Below are 27,853 nucleotides of genomic sequence, written 5' to 3'. Positions count from 1 at the left end.
CCACAAAGGAGATATCATTAAGAAAAAAATAACCATCTTTATCTTCATGTTACAGTTGCAGAAGACTTGTGTTCAGAGGAGGTAAATACACTACCCAGAGTCACACACAGTCAGTGGCAGAGCTGACATTTGAATTTACAATCTGTTCGATATACTTGAGTACAAAGATTATCCTGAGAATCCAGCAGGACAATAGACTAAATTAGGAAAAGGAATCCTGGGGAACCAACATGAGAATCTTGAAAAAGAGGAGAGCTAAGAGTAAGTCGGAAGTCATGAATTGATCATCTTTAGGACAGTGCCCTGCATCATCACTTCTGGTTTGGGATAAGAATATCCAGTTGAGTCATGTCTAGAAATAACCTGTGGTAAATAATTGATTCCTTTATGGGAGGCTGGAGGCAGCCCATCTGGGATGCTGGCCAAGGGGGTGTTATCCTTGAAACCAATGGGGGCGGGTGCTGTAAAGGTTCCCCAAGTAGCCAGAAATGAAGAAGCCAGAGGGTAAGAATGAAGTTACTTTATGGTGCAAAGTCAAAAGCTACCTAAGTCACTTTAAGACCAGAGCCAAAAGCTGATGTGGGAGAAGATAAGGGGCAATCGAAACACAGGTAGTTGGAAATAAACTGGAAGACTCTAGAAAGGAGAAAAAACAAAAAAAACAACAACAAAAATCACTACAGGGCCTAAGAACATGGAACGAGACAGCTTGGCTTTAACTAAGTGGATAAGTCCTTTGTAGAGTCAAGGTAGACACCCAAAACTTTCTAGGATATAAGAGGGATTTTTTAGTCTATGTTTGACAGCTATAGATGTCCTAGACTGTAATGTCTTCAATAATCCTCTCCCTGGTATTAACTCAGACACTACACAAGAAATCTATTAATACCTATTTGTTGAGTATAATCATGTTCTCAGTCCTCTGTTAAGTGCAAAGAGAAAGAGAAAGGAAATAAGATATAGTCCTTGGTTCCCACATTTGTATCTGCTTAGGGGAGAAGAGTAATCTCCCTGCCTCCCTTCCTGTAAGCTATATTCAGTGAGCATCTGTCTCACATGACCTATGGAAAAATCACATCAATTCACTCTGGTTTTTAAAATGTTTCTTGAATACAATACTTTCTTTTGCTTTTCTTTTGCCACCACTCCAGTCTGGGCCCACAAGCCTGGACTAGAAATTCCTAACGTCACTCTTCTGTGGATGACTAACTCTGTGAAATACTTAGAGGCATTACTCTGCCTAGTCCCTGATACCATCCCTCTTCAAGAAAAGAAAAACAAAAGAACAAGTCCCAGGATTAGACATGTGTAGGAAACAGAGAATTGCTAGGGTCTTTAAAATATGCTAACTGACATTGTGCCTCCTCCAAGAAGACACTACCCACCAGTATTTTCCAAATTTCTTTAACCATTCCTCCCTTCTTTTTGAGGAAAGTCTTCATTTAAGGAAACTCAAGATAAGACTTAGGGAAGTATTAGTCTGTGTTACTGAAATAGACTCCACAGGGCATCCTCTTTACACAATCTCCCCCACCCTCTAAAGTCACTCTGTACATTGGTATCACATTGTTTTTCCAAAGGTATTACTTTGAATATTTCATCCACCTAATCATAACCTTCACAGGCTCCCCTATTATTACTTTACGAAGCCTAAATTTGGCAATCTGTCAAGACGGGACCCTTCCATTTGGATAGCCTGATCTACTCATGCATCCTAGGTTATCCCAGCCTCCACATTTCTGCTATTTATATTGCATGGAATACAATTCTGACTACTCCACTAGTCTCAGTTACACAAGATTTTCAAGATTTTGCTTAACTATCACTGGAATGTCTCTTAGTTGCTTCCTTCTCTGAACATTTTTTTATACTTACTTTGTGAACTATATATATTTTGCTTTCCTAAATGGATAACAAGCCTCTTATGGTCAAGAAGTGTGTTTCTGTTCTGTTCTTGCTTATTTGTATGCATAGAACCTAGGACGATGCTCTACACAAGGATGTAAAGGGTCACAATAAACAATTGCATTTTAGAATCTAAGCTTTGTTTGCCTAACCTCTGCCTAACAAGAAGATCAAATGCAGTTTGCTTTCAGAGCTGGCTTTTAAAAGGAAACGGTATATGACTACTATATATCCTTTCTTCAAGAATGCTATATTAAATAGGACTAGTGTGGCTTTCTTTAAGAGTGCTATATTAGCTAGCCAGGACGGCTTAAACAACAGAAATGTGTTTCTCACAGTTCTGAAGGCTTCAAAAGTCCAAGATCAAGGCATCTTTGGTTTCTTCTGGAGCCTCTCTCCTTGGCTTACGATGGTCGCCTTCCCCATGTCCTCACATTGTCTTTCCTCTGTGCTTGGGCACGATTGTGTCCTAATCTTCTCTTTTTATGAGGACACAGTTATATTGGATCAGGGCTCACCCATATGACCTAATTTTACCTTAAACGTCTCTTTAAATAATCTCTTTTCAAATACAGTTGTATTCTGAAGTACTGGGGAGGGGAGGACTTCAATATATCAATTTTGGGGGGAATACAGTGCAGCCCTAACAGATGCCTTTGAGTAAATTATTCAAATGAGTGGAACCAACAAGACTGATGGACTAAACAAAGACTAAAAGAAGACAACGAGATATTGTACAAACCACCATGGTAGTATTCCAAGTTTCCATTTCAAGTTGCTGTAGATGCTTTTTAACTTATATTATTCTTTACTCTGGAATATTGACTGGTACCTGGTAATAAAGCTTTTAAAACTAGAAGTGCATACCTTCTCTGTTTCAGGAAGCATGTGAAACAAAGGTTTAAAGAGACACAGGCAACTACTAGGATGGCTCAGCCATGTGGTCAAATACCAAACTGCCCACACTCAGGAACCCTACACAGATGACACGCACCTTTAGTCTCAACTACTATAGCTTCTGGAAGTACGAAAGGTACATATTTACAATTTTTTCCTTACAACTTAACATTTTCACAGATCTCTGGTCTCTAGAAAATAACAATGTTTTGCACATAAGAAAAGGTAAGGAGAAAGATTTGAAAAGAAAAAGGAACATAAACATTTCAGGACTTTCTAGATTCTTTTAGGATGTCAGAATATTTCAGTATCAGGAATTTACTAAAGATAATAATATACTCTCATATAACATGAATGGTTTTAAATTAAACAGACATAAATTCTGCTCTCACAGAGCTTACGTTCAAAAGAAATGAGGAAAATATCCAGTCCATCATATGACAATTAGCACAATAGAAACCATAGTTTCCCGGGAGAGCTTAGTGAGCTGCAATTTAAATAGTGGCTCAGACAAATTAAGTCTTATCAAGGAAGTACCAAGTTAGCAAAGACCAGAAACAGGCAACATAACAATCCATGAGGATTTCAGGGAGAAAGAACATCTTAAGTGCAGGAGCGGCAATTGCAAAGGTCCTGAGTAGGGGTGTGACTGGTGGTCTGAGAACAGCAGAGAGGCCAACCTGCCTGAATCAGGGTTGGAGAGGGGCGAAGAGGAGGAGGTGATTGCTGAGGTCACAGGGGCCAGATCATTCAGCATCCTGAAGGCCACTGGCTGTTACTCTGAGTGACAAGTGAGAAGCCATGGAGGGTTCTGAGCAGAGGAATGACAAGATCTGATTTGTATTTCAGTGGAAACACTTCTGTCTGTAGACATTCAGCTAAAGCAGATGGAGCAGGCAGTTAAGAGACTACTTCAATAGCTCAATTGAAGAATGATAGTGGCTTGCACCGGAGTTGCAGCAGTGGAGTTCCAGAGAGTGGCCAATTCATGACATGTTTTGTGGGTAGACCCAACTGATTTTGCTAATGGATTGGATGTGAGGTGTGAAAGGAGAAGCAGAATTAAAGAAGGATGAAGTTATTACTAAAGGCATATTTAAATATTTACATGCTGGTTATCTACCCTCGATGAGACTAATAACTTTCTAGATGTTATTTTAGGTGCAAGTTGAAATGTTGAGAAATGACATGCTTCAGTATCCAGCACACAATTTCACACATAGAGGGATGCCAATGTTTCCTTCATAAATGCAATGATGAAATATTCTCAATTGGTAGAATAAAGTATCTCAGTTTTCTGTAAACCTGTCACTCAAAGGACATTCTTTACACATTACCTCAGTGATAAAAGGATTGTTGAAGAAGGAAAGCTTTATACAATTAGATAAGCTATGGCATTAATTTAACTCCAAAAACCTATTGACATTGGTTTGCTTGGTAAAAAAACAAGAAAAATAACAGACTTATTGTAAAAAGAAAAATTAGAGGTTACATAGAAGATAGACGTCTCCCAAGGAAACAAGGTCCTTCGAAAGTATGGCTGAAGTACTTCACCAGGAACATCGTACATTTTAACTGTAAAGTTGTTCAGCTTCTACCTCACCACACAGGCAAATGTGAACTGGTTATTGATAGTTAGGGATAAATAAATTGATAATTAGGGATAGATGATTCAAAAGGTTTTTATTGAATCTGAATAATAAAACAAAATAAAAGATCTAAGTGTAATTTTTAGAAAAAGCGTGTGTTTAATTAAAAGGTAAAATGCCTCCCTACTTATGGGAGGGAAAACAAGTTTTCATACACCAATTTTACCAAGCCAAGCACCATTTATGTAAAATAAATCTGTGTACACTCAAGACATATATATGTGCATACACACATATACTATGCATATATATGGACACACACACACATATTGCACACGCCCACATGGTTTCCTTTTATAAACTCATAAAAAATGCGCAGTTCTGAAGATGGACAAATGCATCTTTTAAGTAAGTAAGTCAATCTCTCCAGATTTATGCTTTCTATCTATCCAACTCCTATCCATCATTCAAGGTTCTGGGAAACCTTCTTAGATTTCTCCAGCCCACAGTGGTTCTTCTCTGGACTCACTACATTTATTATGATTACACTCACATGATCCATAATGACAGCTGCCCCGTGGAATCTCTTAACATTGCAATACTAAACTTATAATCTGCTTTTATTGTTTGTCATGATGATGTTTAACCTTTGCTACCAAAGTGAACTGTTAGCTTCTTGAGGGCAGAGGTAACATAATAGTGATATAGGGGTATCGTAATGTTTTATTGAATAAATAAATTGATTCATATATAAATCTATTTATTTTTCCTTTTAATGTTTAAAATTATCTACTGAAATATAAACTAAATGAAAATGAGCTCTAAAATAAAGGTTTGTCTTTGGGATACAAATATATATGGAAATGATCTTACCACTGAATTAAGAATTCTGGGTTGTGGGGAAGAGGAGCTATTAAGATAAAGCAGAAGGCTGTTTATAGACTTTTTTCTACTTTTCCTTAACCATGTCTATGGTATTTCCCATGCTGCTGAAATCTCAAACATATGGAATTCTATATAAGCATAATTTAAAAGAATATATTTAGTGTTACCCTATAAAGGGGATCTACACAATTTCATGGAGAGGCTCTCTAGCTTCTATCAACTCCCAAGAAAATGTCCTGATTCAGAGCCTTCTCTTGGCAATATTTAAACCACTTCAATGTTGGATGGATTCAAATATACTGAGTCTGAGAAGGATAGTGGTCTACAGTGCCAATTTTGGTAATGTTTCTCCACTCCATTGTTATGAGGTTCCATTAAACTTGAACATGATGAATTTTAAGGATTTAAATATACAAATGTATTTCTCCTTTATCACCAATATCATTTTAATTTTGGTCCTTTAAATATTTTGCTGCATATCATCAAGAATACTGACATTCGATGATGCATCTTAAAATTGTAGCACATGAACCTATAAAGCAACAGGAATCTTTTTGAAGAAGAATGGAAAGGCCTCAATATTCCAAAGTCTGAACAACAGAACCTAAGCATCTTAAATGATATGACATAATGTACATAAAAGTCACCTATAAACTATAAAACCCTATTAAAATGCAAAATCAGATAGCACATCCCATTGACTACCCAATGCAAGATTCACTTTCCATTTATGTGTATTTACAGTAAGTAAAACTAAAAAAATTGTTTCAAATAATCCATTCCAAGGAACATACCCAAAGAGAGAATCATCATTTATTTGCCTGATGTATATATGGTATACTTATACCATGCCATTGCCTTTCCGCAATAGTACCATTTAGTACAAACAGAGAAATAATTTGTTTAGCTGTATAATCAGGAGAGGCTGCACACAATAAAAGAAAGCATTCTGGTTTTTAAATGAATAAAAATTGATTGTGTCCCTATAAAAACTAAATTGGCAGAGTGTTAACTGCATTTCACATAAACATCTGCAGCGGACTGCGCCTCTCCACTGTGCTGTAATGCAATATAGGACACTTAGGAATAAATGCATCCTCCCGATGAGTTCAGAGAGATTTTCTAAAAGCGCCTGATGAGATTGTAAAAATCGGATTAGTCAGAACTGCTAATGACACTTAAAACAAAGAGAAATCTTTAAACAAAATTATTTTGCACTTCTTCTCTCTTGATAAATTATATGCAAATTAGTGTTGATTGAAAAATGTTTGCCTGGAAGGTAAATTCACACTAATAAAGGAAAGGTCATCCTGCTTCAAGCACAGTATCTCTCATTAGGGGGACTTTAAAATGAATCATGTTATTTCCTTTTTGTAAACTATTTCAATAAACAGTATGATGATGTTAGAGACATTTATATTTCATCTTTACTGCATTCCTGGGTATTATAATTCTAACTAGGACATGCATGCTTTTATATTATTCTTAGTTCCAGGTGTGTGTGTATATCTACATATATACATATATATCTCCATCTTGTTTATATATATCTATATCTTTTATAGATATACCTAGTTTGCCTACATATAACTATCTGTATAAAAGTATATGTGTATATTAAGCCACCAAATTTTTCATTTTTTGTCCACTGGTTTGAAGAAAAGCTGTTATTTAAGTCAGAATTTCTTTTATTTTTCAACAGTTTCATTCTTGGCACAATTTTTAAAAAATTCATTCATGGCAGATTTAAGTAATTATTTTCATTATTTATCTCGTCTGCTGAAAAATCAATGTGTTAGAAAGAGCAGAGTTCAAATTCTAGCTTTTCCTGGTGCCCTCTTTATAACCAGGAACCCAAGGATCAGCCTCTATGCCTCAGTTTTGTCCATCTCTAAAATGTCTCAGGTCACCCATAGCTCTTAGGTTTTCTGTAGGATTAAATAATGTCATATGCATTATTTGACATGTACACAGCTTAATATTATGGAGGCATTTCATGTGGTATATTATTATTATTACTTTTTAAAATAAATTTAACGTTAAGTTAAATCATGCTCTAAAACAGATGCTGAGCATATTTAGAAGACTGAAACAAATTAAACTATTCCAGTTTAACAAAAGCCCAATAAATTTTATTTGCAAGTTAGTGAAAAATGAAGTAAAATTATATATAAACCACCTAGTCCACAGGGCTAGAAAATGGAAATTGAATGACTGTTGACAAACAGTATCAGATGATCTGAAGAGACTACATATTGAAAAAAAAATGACATAGGAGTTCTATACCAAGAGACAATCAGTTGGAAAAACAACTTTTTATAGATAATAAAACCAAGAGGAATATGACATTCAATTTGAGAATCAAGGTATTAAAGAATGATTACTTGGGGATATTTAAAATTTGTGACACATTAAAAATATTTAGATCAGGGATCTGAAAGGCTCTTGACAAAACATCTATTCTGAATGGGTCATGCATGAAGAGTTCCAGAAACCACTGAAAACTACTTTGGATACTCAAGGGTATCAAGAAGTGACCTCCCAAATCTCCAAGGACTTATAAGTCCTAGATGAGTTCCTTACCATCTTGTTAATTCTCGCCCAAAAACAATAAACAGAAATAGAACAAAATTGCCTTTAATTTATATTTTCTTTCCCAAGAATAACAAGAGAAATTTGCAATTACTCTGGTGTGCTAAGAATGGCCTTTGGAAGACAAGAAAACAAATACATTGAATACAGAACGATAACCAACTAACTTGATCACAATCAAATCGTCTTCAGTGAATTAATTAATGTATACAATATATTTATATATAATAAATAAGCTAAATAAATAATGAAGTAAATAAATTCAAACACCTACTACCCTGTACATAACATTGTGCTGGACACTGAAGAATGCCACAAGTTACAATTCTTGTCCCTAAGGATCATAAGATTTCATAGAAGAATTACAGATACTTTAAATATTTAATAAGATTACACTGAGTGGCACAGGCAGAAAGTGCTGTCAGGGTTGACCAGTGCAGACGAAATGATAGGTGATGCCTTCATGAAACATGTGAGGGTTACAGTGATGCTTGAAATGTGGAGAGTGTGAGCAGATGGAGAGAAAGGAAGGAGCGTCCAAGTGGAGGGCCCTGCAGAAGCCAGAGTAACCAAGGCACATACAAGAACACGACTGAGACGGGCAATGCCACAGTGAAAAGCTCCAGGCAGACAGAGAAGATCAGGAGATAAATCTCTAGCTGCTGCTTAGATGACAAGGTGGCAAACCTTACAGGTGCTGGATCTGTGTATGGAGGTTTGGAGAATGTCTTTGTGGATCTGACAGGTCACAGCAGTTCATAGATCTGGTATCTGGGAGAAAAATCCTGAGATAAGAATTGGCCAGAGCAGGCAGCAAGTGAAACTCAAGTAGTCAGGTTACACCAGAACTTGAGCGGCCTGGCTACCTACCATGGGGTAGCAAGGAGCAAACCAAGCCGGGACCCAAATATGAGGTCAGAGATTTTGCTATGGGGGGCTCTGTGCAGTCATTGAAACACCTAGGCCAGTAAAGGCCCAGATGATTCTGTAAAGCTGAATCTCAGAAAGGTTAACACCTTTTTTCGTACTTACAAGATGAGGTGACACCAAAGCTGGGACTAGAACCCAAAATGCTTGACCACCTAGCCATAACTCTTACTCAGAGCCATCTATCCAGTTCCCTGATCCATTGTGATTTGCTGCTTGACTCATTGAGTTTGTTTGGTTTCCAAGAATGGGAAGGATTGTAATCAGGTAGTTCCCCAGTCACTGTAAGTTGGAGGTGGGGGTAAAGGGGGTATGGAAAGAAACTTAGGAGTTGCAGTTCTAAGCTGGGGTTTGACAGTTATGTACTATTTGGGACGTTGTGCAACCAGCTGGTGTCCCAGGAAACATCCTGAGAATGGTTAAATGTCTGAGCATGATTCTGGGACCTGTACTTTAGGGTCGATTCATATTTTCCAATTAATTCATTCAATAAACATTCATTGGGCTCCTCCATAATTTCCGCCATTCATGGCATTATTTGGCTTACCATTCATTCTGGTGTTAGCAGCATGGAAGTAGAGTTGTAAAGCTTAATGGTCTGGGTCAATCCTTCTCCTAATGACATTAACTCAGTTGCAAGACTGCTCAGTCATTCATTCCACAAACATTCACCAAGCACCTACAGGTACTAAAGGAAGTATGATGAGTAGAGTTGTGCTTAATGAGCAGTCAGACTCTCAGCTCCTCTACTCAACTAGCTGTGGGACTTAGCTCTGATAATGAACACACACAGACTACAGGGTAATTATGAGCAATAAATGTGTTCAGACACTTAAAACATCTAGACCGTGGCCTGGCATATATTAAATGCTCAATAGGTGTTAGCTATTAACTAACATCTATTAACTAAAAATAATCATTATTTTTAAAGACTGGATAAGCCAAAGCAAAGATGGCTTCTAGAGGTAGAGATACTTGTGTGGGACTTTGACGTGCTAGTGGACATTTTCTATTAAGGAGAAACAGAAGAAAGTCATCTGAGGCAAATGAAAATAGGCCTTGAAAATAATGGAGGTGTGACGCAACACAATTCGGACTGCTCGCTCTGGCTGGAGTCAGAAGATTTGGATGCAGAAGCCAAATCACAAAAGGCCCTATGTGCTAAGCTAATGAGTTTGAGTTTTATATTTAAAGCTATGGACAGCCATTGGCAGGTTTTGTGATAGGGGCATGACATGAGCAGTTTTGTGCTTTAGAAAGATCATTCTGGCAGTAGTGATGGAAAAATCACTTGGAAGCTCTTTGAACGACATGGGCAGGGCTGGTCAAAATAAAGACAAGAGGTGCAATCAAGAGGAGGTTAGGAGGAAGTCTTTATATGACAACTAATTAGACATGGGAAATGGGTGAGACAGTACAGGATGACAAAGCTCTAAGACTTGGGCAGCTATGTCAGGATGGCCCATTTTTTGAGATGAGGAAGACCAATCATGCAAAACATTCAGGGATAGAAGTGCTGAGTTCAGGTCCAGAACTACTGGGATCTAAAATGGGGAATATCAAGTGGGTATAAGGTGCCCAGTGGGCATCTATATATGAACTTGGAGCCCATACATCAAGTTCCCATTGGAAATATCTACCTGTGTGTCATTAGAGATACAAATTTTTGAATTGTGGGGTTTTAACTTGCAGCTAACAATGGTAAAACAGATAGATAAAGTTGCCCAAGAAGAGAAAGACAGACACAGAGAGAGTGATAGAAAGGAAGAAGAACTAAGTCGATGTGGTGAAAAATCTTATTAAGGTACCTAAAGGTAGAGAAAGAAAAGTAAGGATATCCCCCTATGGACACACATATGCTTAAGAAGAAATCCACCTAAATCTGTATGTGGGCCATTTTACAGAGCAAGTTGTATTGATTATGAAAGTCAAACTTTTTCTGGCATTCATCAAAATCACTGATAAGCACAAAAACAGACCCAAGTATATGTGCACAAAGGAATGAAAAGAAACAAAGGAAATCCCAAGATTTAGGGATTGAACAACTTGAGAAATTGTAACATAATAGTCATAAACAAGAGATTTCATAAGACATGAACACTGTATACATGCAAACAGAATGACTAATATAGATACACCTATAATCTGCTTTTGAGTCACTTACATAAATAAGACAATTAAAACCACCCCAGTTGACCAGCATGATGGCTGACGCCTGTAATCCCAGCTACTCCAGAGGCTGAAGTGGGAGAATTGCTTGAGGCCAGGAGTTTGAGGCTGCAGTGAGCTGTGAGCACACCACTGCACTCCAGCCTGAGTGACAGAGTGAGACTCCATCTCAAAAAATCACCAGACAAACAAACCAAAAAAACTTACCCCAATCAGACTGGAAGTCTAATTTCTATCTGTCTCCCATAGAAATAAAACTGAAATACCAAATGAGTATTACCAAGACTAATGCTAGAATAGCCCTACTGAAGCTTTCAAGCAACATAGTATGGTATATAAAAATAAAGAATAAGGCCGGGTGCGGTGGCTCACCCCTGTAATCCCAGCACTTTGTGGGGCCAAGGCGGGCGGATCAGGAGGTCAGGAGATCGAGACCATCCTGGCTAACATGGTGAAACCCCGTCTCTACTAAAAATACAAAAAATTAGCCGGGCGAGGTAGCAGACGCCTGTAGTCCCAGCTACTCAGGAGGCTGAGGCAGGAGAATGGCGTGAACCCGGGAGGCGGAGCTTGCAGTGAGCAGAGATCACGCCACTGCACTCCAGCCTGGGCGACAGCGAGACTCCGTCTCAAAAAATAATAATAATAATAAAAATAAAGAAAGAATATTGGTTCATAAATTGGACATTTCTTGATTCAAAACCCAGTTTCTCTACTTGTTAACTATGGGATGATGGACAAGTAACTGAATTTGTTCATGTCCCTGTTTTTAAATATTTAATAAGGTATAATAATACAGCTTTTTATGGATTTAATATTTGTGGTTTTCTCAAAATTCGTACATTAAAACTTTAATCCTCAGTGCAATGGTATTTAGAAGTGGGGTCTTTGGGAGATAATTAGATTATGTCATGAGGTCAGGGCCCTCATTATGGAAGTATTTCGCTTATAAAAAAGAAAAAGAGACATGAGATATCTCTCTCTCCGGGAACACACACCTAGGAAAGGCTATGGGAGGGATACAGTGAGAAGACAGCTATCCACAAGCACAGAAGCAGGTCCTCACCAGACACCAATCTGCCTGCACCTTGATCTTGAACTTGCCAGCTTCCAGAACTGTCAGAAATAAATTTCCGCTGTTTAAGCCACCTAGTTTATGGTATTTTGTTATAATAGCCTAAGAAGACTAAGATAATATCCCACTTATAAATTGTGAATGAGGACAAAGTTAGATAAACTAATAGTTAATAGTTACTTAGTTCTTAGTATAAGTAAGGCAATGCGCTAAACTCTTCACTCATAACATCTCTTTTAATTCTTCCAATAGTTCTCTGAGGACTGGACTGAACCATTAATCAATGGGTCCTGTGGGAAATGGATCTTTTCTTTTCAAGACATTTGAATCTGGAGGCAAGTGAACTGCTTCTTAGAAAACAAGATTCCTAGATAATAGAATCTTATTTTCTTGTTTGTATATGCTATCATAACATTTATGCACGTGCCCTTCTCCAAGTTGAACTAGAAAGTATCTCAGCCTGTAACTCAGAAATCCATAAGCTGTAGGCAGTTTCTGATTCTGCTTCTTTATCTCAGAATGACTATAATATAATGTGGATCAATTAACAGACAGTTGTATTGATTCTGAAAGTCAAACTTTTTCTGGCATCCATCAAAACTTCTGAATTTGCAGATTCTCAATTTATGTTATATTGAGCATGAACTTAGGTATTATGGCAGGTACTTTGCTATGGGCTTCATATGCATTAACTCAATTCATCTTTATAATACCACTATGTGTTGATGACCATACTACCATCACGATTTAGAAACAAGCAAACTGAGATACTTGAGCTTACTTGACCAAAATCACAGAGTTAATACACACAGTGGGAACATGTGTCCCCTATTTATCATGTCCTGGTCAATACTGAAGTCATAACATTTTATCTCTGAAATACTTTTCTTCATGTGTATTACAGGTCACTTTTTATTTTCCCATGATTTACACTCACAACAAAATGAGAACCATTACAGGGGACTCTATTACATACTCTCAACTAATGAGAATTAATACACCATACAGCAAACATTACCAACCAACTGGCTATCAACAAGACTATTTTAGAAGCACTACTTATAGTAGAACCTGCCACACACACAGAGAAAACAACAGAAGAATGTCGTGGCTAGGTATTAAAACACAAGTTCGAGAAAATGGTCCAGGATAGAAAGATAATGATGAATAACCCACTGCCTCTCCACCCCAATATCCCAATATTATGTGGAGTGGGATGATTGGTCAACAGTTCTACAATGTCTAGCTGGAAAAAATCTATGGCAGAGACAGATTAGGATATCAGAGATTTGAAGAAAATGGATTTTTTTTGGGGGGGAGGGGGACAGAGTCTTGCTCTGTTGCCCAGGCTAGAGCGCAGTGGCACAATCTTGGCTCACTGCAACCTCTGCCTCCCAGATTCAAGCAATTATTGTGCCTTAGCCACTCCGGTAAAGCACGTGCCATCACACCTGGCTAATTTTTGTATTTTCAGTAGAGACAGAGTTTCGCCATGTTAGCCAGGCTGGTCTTGAACTCCTGGCCTCAAGTAATCCACCCTCCTTGGCCTCCCAAAGTGCTGGGATTACAGGCAGAATTATTTTTAATACCTATTCTGCATCTGCAAGAGGACAGTGCTATAATGACTATACACAGGCCTCTACAACACTGATTCAAAGAAAACTCACATTTCCAAGAATAATTCTCTCACACCCACTCCTCATATTACATTGGCCTTGCATATTTAGTGTTTGCCCTGACATGCCACTGAATGATAATACTGTAAGCCCAGTTGAGTCCACCCTTAAAGCCTCCAACTTCTAAGACTCTTGGTAGAAGATATCTTAACGTGTAATTTAAGTTTTTCCCTTATGCAAAACAGAATTTTAAATAACATTAGGAAAGCTAAAGTGTTAGTGAGCAAGCAGACAGCTTTATAAAGCATTTCTACAAATACCAATGAACTTAACCATTTGTTTTCTCTAGAAAGGCCAGACACATAATAATTTGAGTTCAAAAGCTTCCGTGATCTGGATTCCTGAATATGTGATACCACTGTTTCCTATAAAGATCTACCGACTGAGTGAATGGTTGGTTTGCCACAGCCTTTTGTTCCTAAGAAGAAGTATAAATCATATTTGTGTTTATTTACCCACCTATGCACAGATAACCTCTATCAAATTAATTTACTGCAACTTAGGTGACCAGTGTACATAAAATGAGTTCTTCTCAAAGCCGCAAAACAAGACCCAATATTCCTTTCTAACAAAGCAAAAGTGGTTCATGATCAGGATAAGTCAGAATTGAATCTTAACATGAGTAAAAGTGGGCACTCACTCTTCTAAGACATGTGGGGACACAGATATAGAAAAGATAGCAACAAGAAGATTCATTCTAGGGCTTTCAGAAAGCGGAATCACAAATGAAGTTAGTTTGGCAGGAACAGAACACAAGACCATAGATTGAAAAGGGGCAGAGATGGTGACCTAGAAAGGTTTTAAGTGGATAGATTTTGGCACTAAAAATGTAGCAGACAATATTGAGGACTTAGTCAACTAAGTCAAATTAAGATGTAAGGACAGGAGGTGCTGCCACTCAGGGCTGATCTTAGGTTGGAACGATTTGGTACCAGGATGAGAGGAGCACTAACTTGGTACTGAGTGACTGAGCATCCATATGTACTTCTTGCATACAGCAGGTATCTGATACAGCACCAAGCCTACACTGAGGGGTTAGAATTAGCCAGAATTTTATATCTGAACTTATAAACATATAAAGGGACCATACTCCTAACCATTAAAGTTGGATTTGAACTGTCTACACCATCGACCAGATTTCACTTCGTGGGAGGCAGTGATATTAAAACTATCTTTAGAAAAATATTCCTCAAGATGGCCATTACCAACCTATTTGTGGAAACTATGCAGTTTTAAATGAAATCCTAAAATGTAATATTTTTTTCCAACAGCTAGAGATGTTAATTCAAACCATGTGTGAAATTGGAGAGAAGTGGAACTCAAATCAGACCATATCAAAAAACTCTCTGAGTTTTCACAAGATAATTTGCCCAATTTTTTTACATTGCCACTAGTAGAATACCTTTTGTATTGCTTTATGTTATTTTATTTTATTTTATTTTTTAGTGTGTATGTGTGCTTTGAGAAATTTTGAATCTGCTTCTAGATTTTGGCTGAGTTCAGCTGTTAAAAATTTACCTTCATCATCCATCCTCATTCTTTTTAAAACTCCCATTCCATATTACCTCTTTTACTACCATTACTATACTGAATGAGTTTTGCTAGCGAAGAGATTGGATTTTATCCTTTCACTAGTGATTTAATAGAAGTTGAAATTGGTAGCTGAAATGGAGACTGTAGGGTAACAGATAATCAAAGACTAACTATCCAATAATTATTTTATTATCTTGAATAAAAACTATCGGTTAAGTAAAATGCAAAAGTAGACTTCAGTGTATCCTGAAGACAAAATAACATTTTTGTCTGGCTTGATACCTAACGACAGTAAGAATATAAGCAATAGGAACTGATTTTTTAAAAGTGATGTTATTAATATTATCTAGGATCTCACTTTCTAGATGTGTATTTCATATTGGGACTTTGATTTGTGTTGTCTTCACAAATCATTCCAAACTTTTTTTTTTTTTTGAGACTGAGTCTCACTCTGTCGCCCAGGCTGGAGTACAGTGGTGCAATCTCGGCTCACCGCAAGCTCCGCCTCCCGGGTTCACACTATTCTCCTGCCTCACCCTACTGAGTAGCTGAGAATACAGGCACCCACCACCACGCCTGGCTAATTTTTTGTACTTTTAGTAGAGACGGGGTTTCACTGTGTTAGCCAGGATGGTCTCGATCTCCTGACCTCGTGATCCGCCCACCTCAGCCTCCCAAAGTGTTGGGATTACAGGTGTGAGCCACCGCGCCTGGCCCATTCTTACCTTTTCATAAATTAACAAAGGTATGAGTTATACAGGACTTTGTCTTACACTGTAGCCTCCTTTCTACTCTTACTTTGCTCACTTCTTCTCTAGAATAATAAACTAGGAGACTACAATTGATTGAAACAAGCCTCAACTATGCCAGTTTCAGACATAAGGACTTGGTAAATATATATATTTTAAAACATTTGGCTTTATTTCTGAAAAGCCTTCAGAACTGTATGAAACATTTAAATACATATTTTGCAATATTATTTATTGAACATTCACATGCTCTCAAGTTCAAATAATTTTTAAAACACCATTGATATGCCTTGGTTGTGTTCCCACCCAAATCTCATCTTGAATTATAATCTCCATAATCCCCAGGTGTTGAGGGCGGGTCCTGGTAGGAGGTAATTGGATCATAGGGGTGGTTCCCCCATGATGTTCTCATGATAGTGAGTGAGTGCTCATGAGACCTGATGGTTTTATGAGTTTGACAGTTCTGCCTTCACACACTCGCTATCTCCTGCTGCCTTGTGAAGAAGGTGACTGCTTCCCCTTCTGCCATGTAAGTTTCCTGAGGCACCCCAAGCCATACAGAACTGTGAGTCAATTAAATCTCCTCTGTTTAAAATTACTCAGTCCTGGGTAGTATCTTTATAGCAGTGTGAAAATGGACTATTACAACCATAATATCCATTACCTCAAGAAATTCCACTATTGAAGCATATGATGATAAAATTTTGCTCTGTATTTCTTGTTGAGTTGCAAATTTCAATAAGAAGACAAGTGAACAGCAATTCACACTCAGCATAAATGTTAAAAATCATCTTTTGAATTATTGCAACAGCTGCTATTTTCAGGATTGGTAGTTATTTCTGGTTGCACCTCTGCAACTCAGATCTTCCTAATATCTTTGGCCATTAGGTTCAGAATGAGCCACTGCAGTTATGATTGATCTTAGCATTACTGTCTATTTGCCTGAGACTTTCAGAAGTTGAAAGCAATGCTAAAATATTTCACATTATACTTTTCTAGGTCTTTATAAAATGCTCCTGCCCATATTACTTGTGGCTTATCTTAAAGTAGCAGCTTAGTCATCCTGCAATCTCAATTAACAGGCACTGAGCAACCACTATATGTCCAGCAAAACTAAAAAAATGCCAAGTAGCTCCTACATTGCTTTGAAGTTAGCAGAACTGTCATGCTCTGAAATCTCATTATTGATAATCTTTACATATAGCGATATATATATATTTATATATATATAAAATCAGTGATGGGCCCAACTTTTATGCTTCCTCCATCAAAAAAGATAATAACCCTCTTTATCTTTTATCTCTCACCCCAGACCTTCCTCCTCTTTGGGGTCTTCAGCTTTTTCAACTTTTAATCAATCCAAATACATCTTGCCTTAGACTTCTACTGAATGGCCACCTATCACCATTCCTAATCTATTTTTTTTAAGTCTGAAATGTAGGCATTGGTAAAGTCTGCAAAAGGCCAGAACTACCTCTTCAAAAGCCTTCTCCACGTACGCTCCAGGAATCTCAGACATCTAATCTTTTTACTAGTGCTACTTACTTCACAATGACTGACATTACCACACAGTAGAACAGCATTTATTCTCAACCATCCCTAGTTGTTTGCACCTCTAAACTTTTCAGATTGATGTTTTGTGCAGTTCATATTTATTTTAAAAGTTCTATCTAATTATATTGATTTAAGTTTTGATAATTCATTGCCACTGAATGCTAATATAGGCCTATTTCAGAAATAGTGAAAATTTGATTCCAGATCACAGCAATAAAAGTGAATATTGCAGTAAAGCAAGTCACACAAAATTTTTTGTTCCCAGTGCGTATAAAAGTTAACACTGTAGTCTATTAAGTTTGTAAAAGCATTATGTCTAATAATACAATGTACATACCTCAATTAAAAATACTTTATTTCTAAAAAGTGCAAATAATTATCTGATCATTCAGCAAGTCTTTTGGTTGTGAAAAGTCTTGCCCCAATGTTGATGGCTACTGACTGATCAGGATAGAGGTTGCTGAAGGTTGGGATGGCTGTGGCAATTCCTTAAAATAAGACAACAATAAAGTTTGCCACATCAATTGACTCTTCCTTTCCAAAAGGTTTCTCTGTAGCATAAAATGCAAAGCTGTTTAAGAGGTTTTTTTTTGTTTTGTTTTGTTTTGTTTTAAGAAACGGAGTCTCGCTGCTCCGTTGCCCAGGCTGGAGTGCAGTGGCATGATCTTGGCTCACTGCAACCTACGCCTTCCAGGTTCAAACTATTCTCCTGCCCCAGCCTCCCGAGTAGCTGGTACTACAGGTGCATGCGACCATGCCTGGCTAATTTTTTGTATTTAAGAGCCTTTCGCGCACAGTAGGACTTCTCGCAAAATTAAAGACAATCTTCTCAAACCTGCCTCTGTTTTCTCAACTAAGCTGATGTAATAGTCTAAATATTTTGCTGTCATTTCAATAATGTTCATGTCATCTTCAATAGAAGTGGATTCCCTCTCAAGAAACCACTTTCTTGGCTCATCCATAAGAAGCAAGTCCTCATCTGTTCAAATTTTATCATAAGATTGTAGCAACTCAGTCACATCTTGAGGATCCACTCTAATTCTATTTCTCTTCCTATTTCCACCACATTCGCAGTTACTTCCTCCACTGAAGTCTTGAACTCCTCCAGCTTACCCATGGAGGGCTGGAATCAGCTTTTTCCAAACTCCTGTTAATGTTTATATCTTGATCTCCTAGGATTCACAAATGTTCTTAATGGCATCTAGAACAGTGAATGCTGTCCAGATGGTTTTCAGTGTACTTTGCCTAGATGCATCAGAGGAATCATTATCTATGGCAGCTATAGCCTTATGAAAAATCGTTTTTAAAAATTTTTCCAGGCTATTTAATCAAGTTACTTACAATGTTCACATTCCTGAGTATACTCCATTGAGGTGACATCATTTGTTTTGGAATTTTTCTACATTCCGCTTAAAAAGTGTTTCCTTTCCTAAGAAACTGAACTTTTCTGTCAAATGCACATGATCAAATAGGAGAACTGGGTTCATAAAATGGATTCATTGCAAACTTTATGTGTAAATGCTAAACGTCAGTAAAGTAGTTCTTTATTCTCTCTTCTTGCCTTACGTCATGAAGCATAATAAAAAAATTTATGTGCCCTGGAGTTACGAATGCCGACAGAAAACACTTGTTGCACTTGTCCACAGTTTCCAAGTACATGTTTTTTGACAGCCACATATTATCTATGAGGTTGCAAACAGCATGAGCTATGGGTAACGATGGTTGTCTTTGGATTCTACTTTCCCAGCTGGGAAAAAAACTCCATTTCAAAAACTGGATTATCATGGTGGCCAATAATTACAAAGTGGAAGCTTCCAGACATTGTCTTCAATATATGGCTCCTGCAGAGAGACAACATCGTAACAAAGTCAGTTCCCACAACTGAGACTCACACTTGGTGCATTCAGCCAATAACAAGACTTGAAAGTTGAAATTACTCCTTGATCCACGGGCTGCAGAATGGAAGCTGTGTTGGCAGGCATGAAAACAATTGTAATCTCCTTGTACATCTCCACCAGAGCTCTTGTGTGACTAGGAGCATTTCAATGAACAGTAATTTTTGTTTTAGAAAAAGGGAATCTTTTTTCCCGAGCAGTAGGTCTCAACACTGGGCTTAAAATATTTAATAAACCATGCTATGGACAGATGTTTTATCATCTAGGCTTTATTGTTTCATTTATAGAGAGCAAGGCAGTGCAGATTTAGCATCACCCTTGAGAGCCCTGAGATTTTCAGAATGGGAAATGAACAATGGATTCAACTTAAACTCACTGGCTGCATCAGCCCCTAACCAGAGAGTCAGCCTGAACTTTGAAGCTTTGAAACCAGGCATTGACTTCTCTTTAGCTGTGAAAGTCCTGGATGGCATCTTCTTCCACAGGAAGACTTTTGTTTATATTGAAACTCTGTTGTTTAGTGTAGGCACCTTCATCGGTGATCTTAGCTAGATCTTCTGGAAACCTGCTGCAGAAGTTCTGGAAACTTACTGCAGCTTCTACTGAGCACTTGCTTCACCCTACACTTTTATGTTAACCTCAGGAACCAACCTCTGTTAGCTTCAAGCTTTTCTTCTACAGTTTCCTCACCTCTGCCAGTCTTCAGATAATTGAAGAGAGTTAGGGCCTTGTTCTAGAGTAGGCTTTGGCTTAAGGGAATGTTGTAGCTAGTTTGATTTTCTACCCAGACCACTGCAACTCTCTCCATATCAGCAATAGGCTGTTTTGTTTTCTTATCATTCATGTGTTCACTGAAGTAACACTTGTAATTCACTTCAAGGACGTTTCTTTTGAATTAACAACTTGGCTAACCATTTGGCACAAGAGGCCTACTTTTGGCCTGTCTTAGTTTTCAACACACTTTCCTCATTAAGCTTAATCATTCCTAGCTTTTGACTTAAAGTGAGAGGCTTGTGGCTCTCCTTTCAGTTGAACACTTAGAGGCCATTGTAGGGTTATTAACTGACCTAATTTGAATATTGTTATGTCTCAGGGAATAGGGAGGCCTGAGGAAAGCAAGGAAGATGGGAGAGCAGGTGGTAAGTGGAGTAGTCAGAACACATACATTTATCAGTTAAGTTCATCATCTTACATGGGCATGGTTTGTGGCGCCCCAGAACCTTTACAATCAGAGATCAAAAATTACAGATTATCATAACAGATACAATAATTATGAAAATGACTGAAATATCAGAAGAATTAACAAAATGTGACACTGAAACACAAAGGGAACATGTGCTGTTGGGAAAATGGCACCAATAGACTAGCTTGAGGTAGCATTGCCGCAAACCTTCTATTCATAAAAACTGTACTATCTGCAAAGCACAGTAAAGCAGGTGCAATAAAATGAGGTATTCCTGTATATAAAAAGGGAACAAGAAAGAGGCCCACAGATTACCTTAACAGGATAGAGACTGCAATCTGTGGATACTGGAATCAGCCAAAATTATAACCATAAATCCATGGGCTAAAATGGAATTACATTTCTATAATGCTTTTAACTTCCATAAAATGACTTCACAAGTAAGTAAAGATTATGAACTACTAAAAACATGCAAAAGAAGAAATGCTAACAGCTAGTAAACAGGAATAAATATTCATTCACATTAATTATCAGAGAAATGCACACTATGATACTATTACCACCCATTAAATTGAAAAGGATTTAGATCATATTTTGAATGTTGTGAGGGTACAGTGTAATTATACATATTTTTATTCAATGCTGATGGGAATATAAACTGGTAGATTGTCCTGGAAAATGATTTGGCACTATGTATGAATAGGCTTTCGAAGGGCACATGATTTTGGACCTAGTAACCACACTTCTGGAATAATTCCTAATGTACACATGTTCATCATCACAGCAATAAGTATAGAAAAACAAATATGGAACAAACAAAATATTTAAACAGTAGAAGAATATTTTTTAAAAATTTTCTGTGAATGGATTAAATATTATACTGTCATTTAAAATTATATCTTCAGAAACTAATTATTGGAGAAAGTATCATACAGTAAATAAAAAATAAGAGCAGAATATGAAACTATCTATGATATGAGACAAATTTGTAAATTATACATGTACACAAACAATGCCAGAAAGAAATATATGAAATATATGAAATACCAATCTGGTAATGGGTTTCTGGGGAATTATTTTTGTTTTTTCAAATTTTCTTATTTATTATCCTCATAATCAAGGTCTTCTTTAAAACTATTTTTACATATCTTTACCTTTACCACAGAAGGTCATAATTATGTGGTTCCTCTTCTGAAAACCTATCAGTTGGTGAAATGAACATATCTTCATTAATTACAATTTCTGATTTATGAAACTTTTAGTCTTCCAATATCAAGTCATAAGAGATCATTTCATCAAGAATTAGCATATGCAGGTGCAGTTCCAAGATGGCTGACTAGGAACAGCACCAGTCTACAGCTCCTAGCGTGAGTGATGCAGAAGACGGGTGATTTCTGAATTTCCAACTGAGGTACCGGGTTCACTGGGGCTCATCGGACAGTGGGTGCAGGACAGTGGGTGCAGCCCACCGAGCTTGAGCCAAAGCAGGGTGAGGCATCACCTCACCTGGGAAGTGCAAGGGGTCAGGGAATTCCCTTTCCTAGCCAAGGGAAGCTGTGACAGACGGCCCCTGGAAAATCAGTTCACTCCCACCCTAATACTGCACTTCTCCAATGGCCTTAGCAAGTGGCACACCAGGAGATTATATCCCACGCCTGGCTCAGAGGGCCCCATGCCCACGGAGCCTCATTCATTGCTAGCACAGCAGTTTGACATCCAACTGCAAGGCAGCGGCAAGGCTGGGGAAGGGGTGCCCGCCATTGCTGAGGCTTGAGTAGGTAAACAAAGTGGCTGAGAAGCTCAAACTGGGTGGAGCCCACCACAGCTCAAGGACACCTGCCTGCCTCTGTAGACTCCACCTCAGGGGCAGGGCATAGCTGAACAAAAGGCAGCAGAAACCTCTGCAGACTTAAATGTCCCCGTCTAACAGCTTTGAAGAGAGTAGTGGTTCACCCAGCACGGAGTTTGAGATCTGAGAACGGACAGACTGCCTCTTCAAGTGGGTCCCTGACCCCCGAGTACCCTAACTGGGAGGCACCCCCAGTAAGGGCAGACTGACACCTCACATGGCTGGGTATCCCTCTGAGACAAAGCTTCCAGAGGGACGACCAGGCAGCAACATTTGCTGTTCAGCAATATTCACTGTTCTGCAGCCTCCACTGCTGATACCCAGGCAAACAGGGTCTGGAGTGGACCTCCAGCAAACTCCAATAGACCTGCAGCTGAGGGTCCTGAATGTTAGAAGGAAAACTAACAAACAGAAAGGACATCCACACCAAAACCCAATTTGTACGTCACCATCATCAAAGACCAAAGGTAGCTAAAACCACAAAGACGGGGAAAAAAAACAGAGCAGAAAAGCTGAAAACTCTAAAAATCAGAGCGCCTCTCCCCCTCCAAAGGAACGCAGCTCCTTGCCAGCAGTGGAACAAAGCTGGATGGAGAATGACTTTCACGAGTTGAGAGAAGAAGGCTTCAGACAATCAAACTTCTCTAAGCTAAAGGAGGAAGTACAAACCCATCGCAAAGAAGCTAAAAACCTTGAAAACAGATTAGGCGAATGGCTAACTAGAAAAACCAGTACAGAGAAGTCCTTAAATGACCTGATGGAGCTGAAAACCATGGCACGAGAACTATGTGATGAATGCACAAGATTCAGTAGCTGATTTGATCAACTGGAAAAAAGGGTATCAGTGATTGAAGATCAAATGAATGAAATGAAGTGAGAAGAAAACTTTAGAGAAAAAAGAGTAAAAAGAAATGAACAAAGCCTCCAAGAAATATGAGACTATGTGAAAACACCAACTCTACGTCTGATCAGTGTACCTGAAAGTGATGGGCAGAATGGAACCAAGTTGGAAAACACTCTGCAGGATATTATCCAGGAGAACTTCCCCAATCTAGCAAGGCAGGCCAACATTCAAATTCAGGAAATACAGAGAACGCCACAAAGATACTCCTCGAGCAACTCCAAGACACATAATTGTCAGATTCACCAAAGTTGAAATGAAGGAAAAAATGTTAAGGGCAGCCAGAGAGAAAGGTTGGGTTACCCACAAAGGGAAGCCCATCAGACTAATAGCTGATCTCTCGGCAGAAACTCCACAAGCCTGAAGAGAATGGGGGCCGATATTCAACATTCTTAAACAAAAGAATTTTCAACCCAGAATTTCATATCCAGCCAAACTAAGCCTCATAAGTGAAGGAGAAATAAAATCCTTTACAGACAAGCAAATGCTGAGAGATTTTGTCACCACCAGGCCTGCCCTAAAAGAGCTCCTGAAGGAAGAACTAAACATGGAAAGGAACAACTGGTACCAGTCACTGCAAAAATACGCCAAATTGTAAAGACCATCGATGCTAGGAAGAAACTGCATCAACTAATGAGCAAAATAACCAGCTAACATCATAATGACAGGATCAAATTCACACATAACAATATTAACCTTAAATGTAAATAGGCTAAATGCTCCAATTAGAAGACACAGACTGGCAAATTGCATAAAGAGTCAAGACCTATCAGTGTGCTGTATTCAGGAGACCCATTTCACATGCAGAGACGCACATGGGCTCAAAATAAAGGGATGGAGGAAGATCTAACAAGCAAATGGAAAACAAAAAATGGCAGGGGTTGCAATCCTAGTCTCTGATAAAACAGACTTTAAACCAACAAAGATCAAAAGAGACAAAGAAGGCCATTACATAATGGTAAAGGGATCAATTCAACAAGAAGAGCTAACTGTCTTAAATATATATGCACTCAATATAGGAGCACCCAGATTCATAAAGCAAGTCCTTAGAGATCTACAAAGAGACTTAGACTCCCACACAATAATAATGGGAGAATTTAACACCCCACTGTCAACATTAGACAGATCAATGAGACAGAAAGTTAACAAGGATATTCAGGAATTGAACTCAGCTCTGCACCAAGCGGACTTAATAGACATCTACAGAACTCTCCACCCCAAATCGACAGAATATACATTGTCAGCACCACATCGCACTTATTCGAAAATTGACCACAAAGCTGGAAATAAAGCACTCCTCATCAAATGTAAAAGAACAGAAATTATAACAAACTGTCTCACAGACCACAGTGCAATCAAACTAGAACTCAAGGTTAAGAAACTTACTCAAAACCTCTCAACTACATGGAAACTGAACAACTGCTCCTGAATGACTACTGGATACATAACGAAATGAAGGCAGAAATAAAGATGTTCTTTGAAACCAATGAGAATAAAGACACAACATACCAGAATCTCTGGGACACATTTAAAGCAGCATGTAGAGGGAAATTTATAGCACTAAATGCCCATGAGAGAAAGCAGGAGAGATCTAAAATTGACCCCGTGACATCACAATTAAAAGAACTAGAGAAGCAAGAGCAAACACATTCAAAAGCTAGCAGAAGGCAAGAAATAACTAAGAGCAGAGCAGAACTGAATGAGATAGAGACATAAAAAACTCTTCAAAAAATCAATGACTCCAGGAGGTGTTTTTTTGAAAAGATCAACAAAATTGATAGACCGCTAGCAAAACTAATAAAGAAGAAAAGAGAGAAGCATCAAAAAGACACAATAAAAACTGATAAAGGGGATATCACCACTGATCCCACAGAAATACAAACTACCATAAGAGAATACTATAAACACCTCTATGCAAATAAACTAGGAAATCTAGAAAAAATGGATAAATTCCTGGACACATACACCCCCCAAGACTACACCAGGAAGAAGTTGAATCCCTGAATAGACCAATAACAGGTTCTTAAATTGAGGCAATAATTAATAGCCTACCAACCAAAAAAAAAAAAAGTCCAGGACCAGACAAATTCACTGCCAAATTCTACCAAAGGGACAAAGAGGAGCTGGCACCATTCCTTCTGAAACTATTCCAATGAATAGAAAAAGAGGGAATCCTCCCTAACTCATTTTACGAGGCCAGCATCACCCTGATACCAAAGCCTGGCAGAGACACAACAAAAAAAGAGAATTTTAGACCAATATCCCTGATGAACATCAATGCAAAAATTCTCAATAAAATACTGGCAAACCAAATCCAGCAGCACATCAAAAAGCTTATCCACCATGATCAAGTGGGCTTCATCCCTGGGATGCAAGGCTGGTTCAACACATGGAAATCAATAAACATAATCCAGCATATAAACAGAATCAAAGACAAAAACCACATGATTATTCAATAGATGCAGAAAAGGCCTTTGACAAAATTCAACAGCCCTTCATGCTAAAAACTCTCAATAAATTCAGTATTGATGGGACGTATCTCAAAATAATAGGAGCTATTTATGACAAACCCATAGCTGATATCATACTGAATAGGCAAAAACTGGAAGCATTCCCTTTGAAAACTGGCACAAGACAGGGATGCCCTCTCTCACCACTCCTATTCAACATAGTGTTGGAAGTTCTGGCCAGGGCAATCAGGCAGGAGAAAGAAATAAAGGGTATTCAATTAGGATAAGAGGAAGTCAAACTGTCCCTGTTTGCAGATGACATGATTGTATATGTAGAAAACCCCATTGTCTCAGCCCAAAATCTCCTTAAGCTGATAAGCAACTTCAGCAAAGTCTCAGGATACAAAATCAATGTGCAAAAATCACAAGCATTCTTATACACCAATAACAGACAAACAGAGAGCCAAATCATGAGTGAACTCCCATTCACAGTTGCTTCAAAGAGAATAAAATACCTAGGAATCCAACCTACAAGGGATGTGAAGGACCTCTTCAAGGAGAACTACAAACCACTGCTCAACAAAATAAAAGAGGACACAAACAAATGGAAGAACATTCCATGCTCATGGGTAGGAAGAATCAATATCATGAAAATGGCCATACTGCCCAAGGTAATTTATAGATTCAATGCCATCCCCATCAAGCTACCAATGACTTTCTTCACAGAATTGGAAAAAACTACTTTAAAGTTCATATGGAACCAAAAAAGAGTCTGCATTGCCAAGTCACTCCTAAGCCAAAAGAACAAAGCTGGAGGCATCACGCTACCTGACTTCAAACTATACTACAAGGCTACAGTAACCAAAACAGCATGGTACTGGTACCAAAACAGAGATATAGACCAATGGAACAGAACAGAGCCCTCAGAAATAATACCACACCATCTACAACCATCTGATCTTTGACAAACCTGAAAAAAACAAGAAATGGGGAAACGATTCCCTATTTAATAAGTGGTGCTGGGAAAACTGGCTAGCCATATGTAGAAAGCTCAAACTGGACCCCTTCCTTACACCTTATACAAATATTAATTCAAGATGGATTAAAGACTTAAATGTTAGACCTAAAACCATAAAAACTCTAGAAGAATACCTAGGCAATACTATTCAGGACTTAGGCATGGGCAAGGACTTCATGTCTAAAACATGAAAAGCAATGGCAATAAAAGCCAAAATTGACAAATGGGATCTAATTAAACTAAAGAGCTTCTGCACAGCAAAAGAAACTACCATCAAAGTGAACAGGCAACCTACAGAATGGGAGAAAATTTTTGCAATCTACTCATCTGACAAGGGCTAATATCCAGAATCTACAAAGAACACAAACAAATTTACAAGAAAAAAACAAACAGACCCATCAAAGAGTGGGTGAAGGATATGAACAGACATTTCTCCAAAGAAGACATTTATGCAGCCAACAGACACATGACAAAATGCTCATCATCACTGGCCATCAGAGAAATGCAAATCAAAACCACAATGAGATACCATCTCACACCAGTTAGAATGGTGATCATTAAAAAGTCAGGAAACAACAGATGCTGGAGAGGATGTGGAGAAATAGGAATACTTTTACACTGTTGGTGGGACTGTAAACTAGTTCAACCATTGTGGAAGACAGTGTGGCGATTCCTCAAGGATCTAGAACTAGAAATACCATTTGACCCAGCCATCTCATTACTGGGTATATACCCAAAGGATTATAAATCATGCTACTATAAAGACATGTGCACATGTATGTTTATTGAGGTATTTTTCACAATAGCAAAGACCTGGAACCAACCCAAATGTCCATCAATGACAGACTGGATTAAGAAAATGTGCACATATACACCATGGAATACTATGCAGCCATAAAAAAGGATGAGTTCATGTCCTTTATAGGGACATGGATGAAGCTGGAAACCATCATTCTGAGCAAACTATCACAAGGACAGAAAACCAAACACCGCATGTTCTCACTCA

The 27,853-nt window shown here is 38.2% G+C and overlaps 1 protein-coding gene and 1 pseudogene across 9 annotated transcripts in view; both read right to left on the bottom strand.

Annotated features, from left to right (window-relative positions):
* EYA1 (EYA transcriptional coactivator and phosphatase 1) overlaps positions 1 to 27,853 on the bottom strand; it is a 329,028-nt gene that overhangs the window by 231,438 nt on the left and 69,737 nt on the right. The window lies entirely within an intron of this gene.
* On the bottom strand, positions 18,962 to 19,373 carry LOC116813734 (trafficking protein particle complex subunit 2-like; annotated as a pseudogene).

Source organism: Hylobates moloch, unplaced genomic scaffold, assembly GCF_009828535.3.
Source record: "Hylobates moloch isolate HMO894 unplaced genomic scaffold, HMol_V3 SCAFFOLD_9, whole genome shotgun sequence".
NCBI classification, from domain to species: Eukaryota; Metazoa; Chordata; class Mammalia; order Primates; family Hylobatidae; genus Hylobates; species Hylobates moloch.
This window is presented reverse-complemented; position numbering and strand designations above follow the sequence as displayed.